Source organism: Olea europaea, chromosome 1, assembly GCF_002742605.1.
Source record: "Olea europaea var. sylvestris chromosome 1, O_europaea_v1, whole genome shotgun sequence".
In the NCBI taxonomy this organism is placed as follows: domain Eukaryota; kingdom Viridiplantae; phylum Streptophyta; class Magnoliopsida; order Lamiales; family Oleaceae; genus Olea; species Olea europaea.
Genome location: NC_036237.1, coordinates 17,097,542 through 17,107,120, shown reverse-complemented (window position 1 = coordinate 17,107,120; position 9,579 = coordinate 17,097,542). Strand labels below are relative to the sequence as shown.

Below are 9,579 nucleotides of genomic sequence, written 5' to 3'. Positions count from 1 at the left end.
TTTCATGAGTGACAAAAAGATAATAGTGATTCGAGAAGCTAATTTATGAATTTCTCCTTTTTTTGTTGGATATATACCTTAATCAACAAAAATTTGGCTATGTCCTATTACTAATTTCACAACCTTATGTGCCATTATTTCTTTTTCATCACAAGCATGTTAATTACTATTAGTGGCAAAGTTGTGCTTTTAGTTACATGTAATTTACAACTTCTAACAAAATCACAATATTTCTTGCAGGAAAAGAGATTATAGAAGATGAGAATCATGATGTCTTGGTAGAATGTGATAACGAGAATGTAGCGACAAATTCGAACACATTAGACAATGAAAAATTAGGAGGAGATGTTGTGACTAAGCTTGAGGTGTGTGATGTTTAATAGTGAAAAAGAAATGTTGGACTTCTATAAAAGATGTGCTTATGCCATAGGCTTTCCATTGAGGAAACGAAATTCGAAAAAGGGTGACGATAAGGTTATGAGATATGTGACATTCACATGTAGTCATGAAAGTAAGCTGTTCTTTGAAGCCACAAATAACATGTCAGATGGATTGTAAAGCAAGAATATCTACAACTTTAGATAGCCTTGAAATATGGAAAATTAATATGAGTGTACATCGAGCATAATTATAAAACAAGTCCATCTAAATCTAGATTGTATTTATGCAATCGAAAGTTGAATGCAAGTGTGAAACGAAATCACAAATTGAATGATATTGCAGAAATTCCCTTGTAGAAGAATTTTAACTCCGCAGTTGTGGCAGCATGTAGATATGAGAAGATGACGTTCATGGAGAAGAATTGTCGGAACTATACTAAACAAGTGAGATGACTACAACTTGGTGAAGGAAATGTTAATTTGATACCCATTCTTCGAGTAATGTTCTATAAAATCACATTATGAATTTGCGTTCGTTTATTTGTTTGTTATAATTTGAAGTGATTGTCTAAGCTTCCATGATCATAAGGGATGTCACAAATTTTATACTCGATATATCGGGTATAGTAAGACACAATTGTGACGTGATCAAAATTATGTCGTTCACAATCGGTTCATAAAGTTGGATGCTTTATGTTGATAAGATTGTATTGTTCTTATTAAGATTTGTCAAGATCTTGAAATAGGAACAATAATGTGTTTCGATGCACATTGAACGGGACCGCGTAGATGACTCATTTGTGACCGTTTGAAATGAGACTCTACTTGATTATTAAACAGGTCACCTAAATCCTGAGTGAGTAATGTAACTTTGATTGCTAGTTCAAGTTCTTTGAGGTACCAATGAGTGAAGTCTTAAATGGAAGATTGATCTCGGTGCTTTGGGAATTGGGCCGAAACAATTAGAGATCATATACTTACAATATTGGAATCCATTAAGCATTAATATAAGACAATCATCACTCTAAGGTATTTTCCTAGGCAAATTGAATTTGAGCTCAGTAGGTCGACGATGAGATCGTTGGACTTTACATTGTGATTTGATCACAACGAATTTGCCGTATGAAAATAAGACTTAGAGGGTAATACATGTTGAAGGGCAAAACGGTCATTTTGCTAGTTTCAACATATTGACGATCAAATGGGGTTGACTTGGGGAACGATAATCAGAGGATATTGTTATTGGACCATAATTTGCTTCTATAACTATCACTCGACTTGAGAGTGCAATTTCGATTTTTTGGTAAAATAAGCCGGGATTAATAGATGTATCTCAATGGGTCAAGAGTTGACCCAATTGAAAACATCTATTGGAGCTTGGGTCATATGAGTCCAATTAGGTCCCTCTCTTGACTTCAATAAAAGTTGTGTGACTTAATTGACCTACTACAATAAAGTCTAAGGAAATTTGTGCAATTTTCAAGCCATAATAGGTCATTATAAATATGCACTTTATTGGCATATTTTGGAGTGATTTTAGGATTAGCCACTTTTCACATTCCCCAAAAAGGAATAACACATAGTGGAGAATAAGGGAGAAGATCTAAGGGAGGAAGCAATTGGCTAAGTCATTAATAGCTCCTTAAAAAAGGTTATCATCTCCCCTTTCAATATATGTGAGGATTTAATAATCCAATGATCTCAAGGTCAATTAAACCCTTATTTACATGATTTAATCTTCAAAGGAAAATTAATTTTCTATTGTGATGATTAAAATTCATTAACCAAACAAGAGATGCCACCATAATACAAGCGTACTTTTCAAGGATGCAAGTACGGTGATCGGGATTTTACTTCCGTCTGAACTTAGACGATGAGTCACGGATGAAGAATGTACTTTTGGGCAGATAATATATGTAGGTAATCTTACAAGGAGTTTGGTAATGTTGTCACTTTTGATACTACGTATCTCACTAATAAGTACGACATGTCCTTCGCCTCTTTTGTTGGCATAAATTATCTCAGACAATCAACTATGCTTGGTTGTGGACTATTATCGAACGAAGACATAGGAACTTTTGTGTGGTTGTTCAGAACATAGCTCGAGTGTATGCATGGTAAAGCTCCTAATGGAATAATTACTAATCAAGATAGGGGTAATACAAAAGACATTTGATATTGTTTTTCCACATACAAGGCATAGATGGTGTTTGTGACACATTTTGAAGAAGTTACTAGAAAAGTTAGGCTACTTTGTTCATACATGACCTAGTATACAATTTACAATTTTTTGAAGAATGCAAGGTTAGAAGGTGATGCTTGATAGGTATGACTTGCATGATAATGAATGGTTGTCGGGGTTGTACGATAACAGATGTCGTTGGGTTCCTTTTTCTGGGCAGGGATGTCCAAAAATACAACGAAGTGAAAGTATGAACATATTTTTTGATGGATATGTGAATTCAAAGACCTTGTTGAGGCAGTTCGTGGAACAATATGAAAGAGTATTGAAGAATAAGGTTGAGAAAGAGTTTCAGGCTAATTTCAAGTAATTTTCCCAAATGGTACCATGTGCAATAACTTTCGAAATGGAGAAACAATTTCAATCAGTGTATACCATTTCAAAGTTCAAGGAAGTACAAAATGAATTCACTGGTAAGGTCTATTGTGATGTCATCTCTGAGAAGGATGAATATTTTTGGACGAACTACGATGTTCGTGAGCACCAGAAGAGAAGAACATTTTGCGTCTCATTTTGGAGGGATACATGCGAATTTACTTGTAGTTGCTATTTATTCAAGTTTCAAGGAATCATTTGCAGGCATGCGATCACGATCTTGATTTGCAATGACATCACGTCCATGTCTAATAGGTATATACTACAAAGATGGAAAAGAGATGTCAAAAGAGCACACATAAGGGTCAAAGTCAATTATGATGGGTTAGAAAGTGCTCTGTGATAGGTAAGATATGACGATGTGTCAGGCTTTCTCAGAGGTGGCAGACCTCACTGAAGATGATAAAGAGTGGTCACATGCTATAATGTAATGTATAAAACTGCAAGCAGAACACATGTAGATGTCAAAAATCGAGTAGTGGAAGCACTACCATTTCACAGCGTGTTATTCGTTCAGCCTCTACTTGTAACGATTCGCAAAATACTGGGAGCATGAGCATATTGGATCCTAAATCGTCGAACAGGAAGGATGCACCAAGGAAACTACGAAGGAAAGGCCAATTGGTGTCCACTTCAAACAAATTAAAGGTTTCAAACAAATTAAAGGTATTGTTGTCCATTCCCCTTGTAATTGATTGGGCATTTGAGTCAAAATTCTGATTTGAGTTGATCAACATGCCATCCACATTAGGGTCAACCATAGGAAGGAGGCCTAGGGCAAGGCCTAGTATTACGGAGGAGGCTGTAATTGTTCTATGCCAACCCCAGTCTCATATTTACAACTCTTATTGCTGAGTATAATAGTTTAATTCATTTAATTGGGTTGGAATGTTAAATTGGGTGTCATCCCATGTAAGATAACCAATGAAGCCGTCACATCGCACTTGCTATATTCATCTTTTATCTACCTGCCACCTACGAATGGAATTGTGAACGCTCAAGGTAAAAATAAAGGTAATTCGTTATATTAATTTAAGCAATTACAAATTTTCATCTTGTACTCTAGGTCATGTCTTGCCATACTGCTATCAACATTTACCCGATCAAGATGGCACAAGGTTGTGATTCTAACTAAATAGTTATATTTGCACACATTTATTGCTGTGTATTTTACTTCATCATGTCTATGACATTCATATTTACACCTCTATTGTACTTATCCAAAATCATCTCAATTGAGAAGGTAGATACTATAATTTTATGCCTACCTTGAGTATCAGAATTTAGTAAGTTTTTGCTGATGGGTTTTCCTTTTCCAATTCTAGTCATGGCAATAATAATTCTAAAAATGTTCACATTGCTTGACAATACAATGAAAATCATCTATGTGTTTATGTTTTCATTTTTTGCATTGCTTGACAGTACAATGTATATCATCTATGCGTTCATTTTTTGCTAGTGATCCATTGCATTTATCATCGTTTGCTTGGCGGTTTTAAATTGTTGTACAAGGTGTGCATGAAGACATTTATCTGCACTACTTCAGAGGTGAAATGCAGGGGAAATGCTGAAGCAAAGCACCCTAAAGCTTATGTTTATGCTTGTTTTCCTCATCTTAAGAAATCATGATTTCCAGTTAAAGTAAACATGAAATATGGGTTTCATCAGCGTCTCCAATCTATCATGTGATTTGGGTTGGACCGGTTCCATTGTTTCTATTGAAATATTTTTCCAAACTATTGTTGGTTAAATAGCTTGAAACTCTTAAATATGTTTCTAATATCTCTTAGGTTCACTTTTAGTTCATTTTGTTAAACTGGTTTGTGATGTATGATTGGCAGCTTCCAGAATCTTTTTGATTTAATGGTGCCAGTTTTTTAACCTTCTATCCTCGTTTCAATGGATGTTTGGACTGACAACCACCTAATGTCATCGACGGTTCTAAAAAGCATAGGCACGACCCATTTCGACTGTATTGATGATAAATTTTTGAGTGACAGTTCCTATGTGTTTTATGTTTCTATTTTCCATGCCCTTTTGTAACATATATGAAACATATATCCAAACCGTTAATATATTACAATGAGTCACAAGATAAACCATGATATGAAACAGATATCCAAATTGTTAATATATTACAATGATTCGCAAAATATTAAACTTATGTCCAATGCTCGAACGACATTGACAAATTAAGTATTGAACATTGGAGCCTACTATGATCAAGAAGTCTTATGGTACGAACAAAGCATATAGCAAATAAAAACTGACATTACCCGTTCACGTTGGTCCCTTCTCTTTCCCATCACATTCTACAATTCCTTTTTCCTTTGCGAAATATTACGTACAATGTTATGTCCATGTCTCATTTTTCGAAAATTCGAGCTAGGCCGTCGAAGATTCTTGGCAAGTCTTCATATTCCTCATTGGGCTCATGATTCACCTCTTCGTTAAAGATACTCGACTCCCCACTTGAATCTTCATTTTCACCCAATTGAAAAATCAACAGTCATTATTACACGTGAAGAACTAGCGCCCTTTGTTTCCAGTATCTCGTTTTATCTCAAAACATTTTTGAAATCCGCATTTACATGAAGGGAATCCACGTTTTGTTTGGTATTGTCCAAAGTAGTGAGTGTTAATTCTATAGCTGTGACAAACTCCGAAATTCCTTCTTCTCATTCTAGTCAACTATTGTTGAAGAAACCACATGAATGCAATTAAATTATGAAATCCCACATTGGAACTTATTATTAGCAGTACACTACAAACAAAGCATTGACTTAATTGCATTTCAATAAGATACATTTACTACCACCTTGCAAATACAAATTCAATAAAACGAGGATAATTTCTTCCACCATCATTTAGCTTTGAAATTTGCCACAAAATCAGAAAGCTTTCCACAATATAAACAAAGAACGAAAGTATCAAATTCATCAAACTTTCCACAATAAATTGCTAAAACAAAATAAAGAAAAAAGCTGAATTCTCAAAATTTCATGTATGAGCTACCCTATTTAGAAGCAAGAAGCAACATGCTGTTTTCAATAACATCCTAGTAAACTGAATAACAATCAATAATAGAGCAAGATATGCTATTATTTAATTAGGAATCAAAAAGCTTTTTGCCACAAAATTTCTGAAAAACCATCAATTTATAAACAAACTCACAAATTTATGAAGAACAAGAAATCAAAGACTTCAACTTTATCAACAATCAGGCTCCATAACCAATATACTTCAAATATATGACAAAATAAAGAGGAAAAAACATTCAAATCGTGCAAACAAGTCTAAGATAGCTTAACCATAAATTAACCTTAAATTTGATAAAGAAATGTATAAAACAGTAAATAACAAAATACCTTTGCTCAACATCTACGATTCAACTGTTATCTTCAAATACAGTTTCCAAGTTGGGTTTCGGTGGACTGTCGTCTTTACAATACATCAGATGGTGCACGCCAATCACTGGTCTAGATGTCAACCGACTTTGGAGGACCACAAATTCGACGATGAAAAAAGTGACGATTTTCCTCTTGCTTTGTAATTTGGGGGAAATGAAGATGGGTTCATTTTAAGGGTCAAACCAATTTGCTTTTGGAACCAGTTTTTGGCTTAAATTGAAAAGGAATTAAAAAACGAATAATTCTATGTCAGGTCAGCACATTCAAAATTCTGTTTGAATTCTATGGGTATTTCCTGTACCCATAGACTAATTGTTGTTAGAATAATAATGTAATGCATAATTAGGGACTGGATATAAAAATTGACTATAGTACAAATAATAGCTTAATGAATGTAAAATAGTAATAGTAACTTACTAATAATTTAATGATTCAGGTCCATAATCGTGGGTTTGCACGAGATCATGTAGCACTTACCAATGAGGTTTTATCGATTAGTATTAGATAGGAAAAATTAATTGTAGACACTAATACAATTAAATCCACTCTTCATCGGAAAACTTGGAACTTACGATCTTAGGTAAGATCGACTTAAGATCATGAGATCCGTTTTTATCAGATAGGATGGGAGATAGCACAAAATGTACTTAAAAATAACTAGATAAATTAAACATCAATAACTTATTATGATCTAAATTTAGTTTAATGGGGCAAATTTGACCTAGCACATAAGTAGTTGTTTTATTTCATTACATTTTTTTTTTCTTTTTTTGAGATGAAAAATTCATCATTGAAAATGATAAATACGTATTCATCATAAACTTATTGGCCAAAATTCATGTTTGACCAATAAGTTTCCATTCATTTTTTTTTAAAAGGGGAAACTTGTGAGATAATGCATTTTTAAGTTAAAAAGAATATTACATAATAATATAAAAAGAATTAATTGAAATTAATTTAAAGTCATTCACTTAAGAATTTTTATATTCACACGGCACTTTTCATAAATACACAACATATTTTGTTTTATATATACACCACATTTTAATTAGATTAAAGGCCATTAATTTTTATTTATTATCACACTTATATCCTTAACTTTTTAATTCTTCACATTTTTATTTTAAACATTTCATTAATCATATAATTTTGTCATCAATCATGATTTTGGTCTAAAAATATTGTGAACGTGCTTTGAAATGATTATCAAATATTTAATCGCATTTTTACATTATTATTTGTTTTTTATTATTTAAAACTACAATGGTCAAAAACAGTCTTTTTACCTTATCTCAAAAAATATTTTGGAGAAAAACCATATTCACGAACAATTTATGTTAGTAAAAAAATAAGAACGCAATTAAAAAATGAGAAATAAATTTTAAATATGTAAAGTTATGAATTTTTTATTCAATTAAAATGCAGTCTTCAATAGTGGCGTGAATATATTTAGCCTTCATTTAATTTGAATCAAAATATTTTAAAATTTAAAGTAGAAATAAGAGTGAAATGTTTCAAAAATCAGTGAACTTATGCATTGGTCATGGACTGTTGGCCGAACTATAAATGCTCACTGCACTTGTCTCGTTTGCACTCCATCTCCCACTCCCCAAAACTTGTTAATTTTCTTGTTGGCGTAGATGATGGTAATCTCGCATGGCGACAAATGGCATGCCACATCACCGATTAATCCTAGTCACAATTAATAATTATTACAAACCTTAAAAAATGACATTTAATCTCTGAAACTGTGTTCTTCATATGGATTATTTGCATCATGACCAACAACTTTTAGCATTATTCCACTAAAACATCCAAGCAAATGGTAACCATCAACTCCAATAACCTTTCTACAACCATTAACAAAACCTTTCTTGCATGCTTCAAAATAAACATAGATGCCTTGTAAAACTTGATTGTGGTTGGCAATGATAAAGGTCAAACCCGGATTAATCCTTAAAACTTTCGCAGCATAACACCACAACTTACAAAACACCTCATCAATTGTCTCGTGTAATAATTTCTTTGTATATTTTCTCATTTTCCATGCCAACATTCCGGGTAATATCAGTTTTCATATCATCATTCACTATCGCAAGTATACTCTTAGTCTTCCATTTGGGTCTGTCTTAAACTACTCAATATAATCGTCAGTCAGAAAGACAAAATTCCAATGTCTGTTGTATTGGTCTCGACTGCATGTGTGAATCAAAGTTTATGACTTAACTTGTAGACTTTATGTTAGACCTACGTTGGATGCCCATATCCTCCAATTACAACATAGTTTGCACTTCAACGTACTCGTCTCTCATTGTTAGCCTTAAATCTGACATTAAACCCATTCAAAGCTTCATAAGTTCTTATTGCCTTTCGAAACTCTACAATATCCGTAAAGAGCTAATTAGCAACAAATTGTTGATTACTCATGTCAACCTCGGCCCAGAATTGTGGAAATTGATACCCAACATCGTCATCGAATGGACAACTAGACGTAGGCTCTTCAGAGGAAGAGTACTCCAAATCAGCAATCTTAGCATCAACTTCAACATCATGCTCATTCACATCATTCGATTCACCCACGTTTGAACCAACCTCAATCCCATCCGTCATGTTGCATTCATACAGATTATCATCCCCTCCGAAGTCCAACTCTTTCTAGAATTTGTGAAGTCTAGGTCCTCGCTTGAGGAATTTTCAGTCCCAACCGTAGCGTTTCCATTACTCCCTGAATCATTGAATTCCAGGACTACAATGTAATCTACGTTAAAAAAGTTATTAAGTCAGACAACGAGTTGGAAAACTTACACCACAAACTATAAATATAGTTCAAAAATCAGGAATCCATGTTGCCAAAAAAGAAAAAAAGTATTATTATACTTGTAGCCCATAATTAGAAAACAGACAACGATCACATGAATCCAACACAAAAAGATGCCTTTTTACAACCGACATCAAGTGCGAAAACAACAAATGAAATATAAAAAAAATTGTTTCAGGTTACCTTCATATGGTCCCTCCATATGTGTAATGTGTAAATACTGAACATTTGGGGTCGATTTTGGGGGCAAATCTCCAATATTTACGGTTAGGGTTTGTCAAGAAATTGGTAGGGTTCTCAAGGAGCTTCACACTTCTCTAATTTGGGAGGGAATTAGGTAAAACGTGAATTGGA

General features: G+C 33.6%; 2 long non-coding RNA genes across 2 annotated transcripts; one reads left to right on the top strand and one right to left on the bottom strand.

Moving 5' to 3' along the window:
• The first annotated feature begins 3,812 nt into the window (after nt 1-3,812).
• Nucleotides 3,813-4,856, top strand: LOC111395909. Its single transcript, XR_002702885.1, has 2 exons — nt 3,813-4,011; nt 4,457-4,856. It is a non-coding gene; the product is annotated as an uncharacterized LOC111395909 (long non-coding RNA).
• Nucleotides 4,857-5,084: 228 nt separating this feature from the next.
• Nucleotides 5,085-7,345, bottom strand: LOC111395905. Its single transcript, XR_002702884.1, has 2 exons — nt 6,366-7,345; nt 5,085-5,688 (listed from the first exon to the last, which is right to left on the bottom strand). It is a non-coding gene; the product is annotated as an uncharacterized LOC111395905 (long non-coding RNA).
• Nucleotides 7,346-9,579: the final 2,234 nt, after the last annotated feature.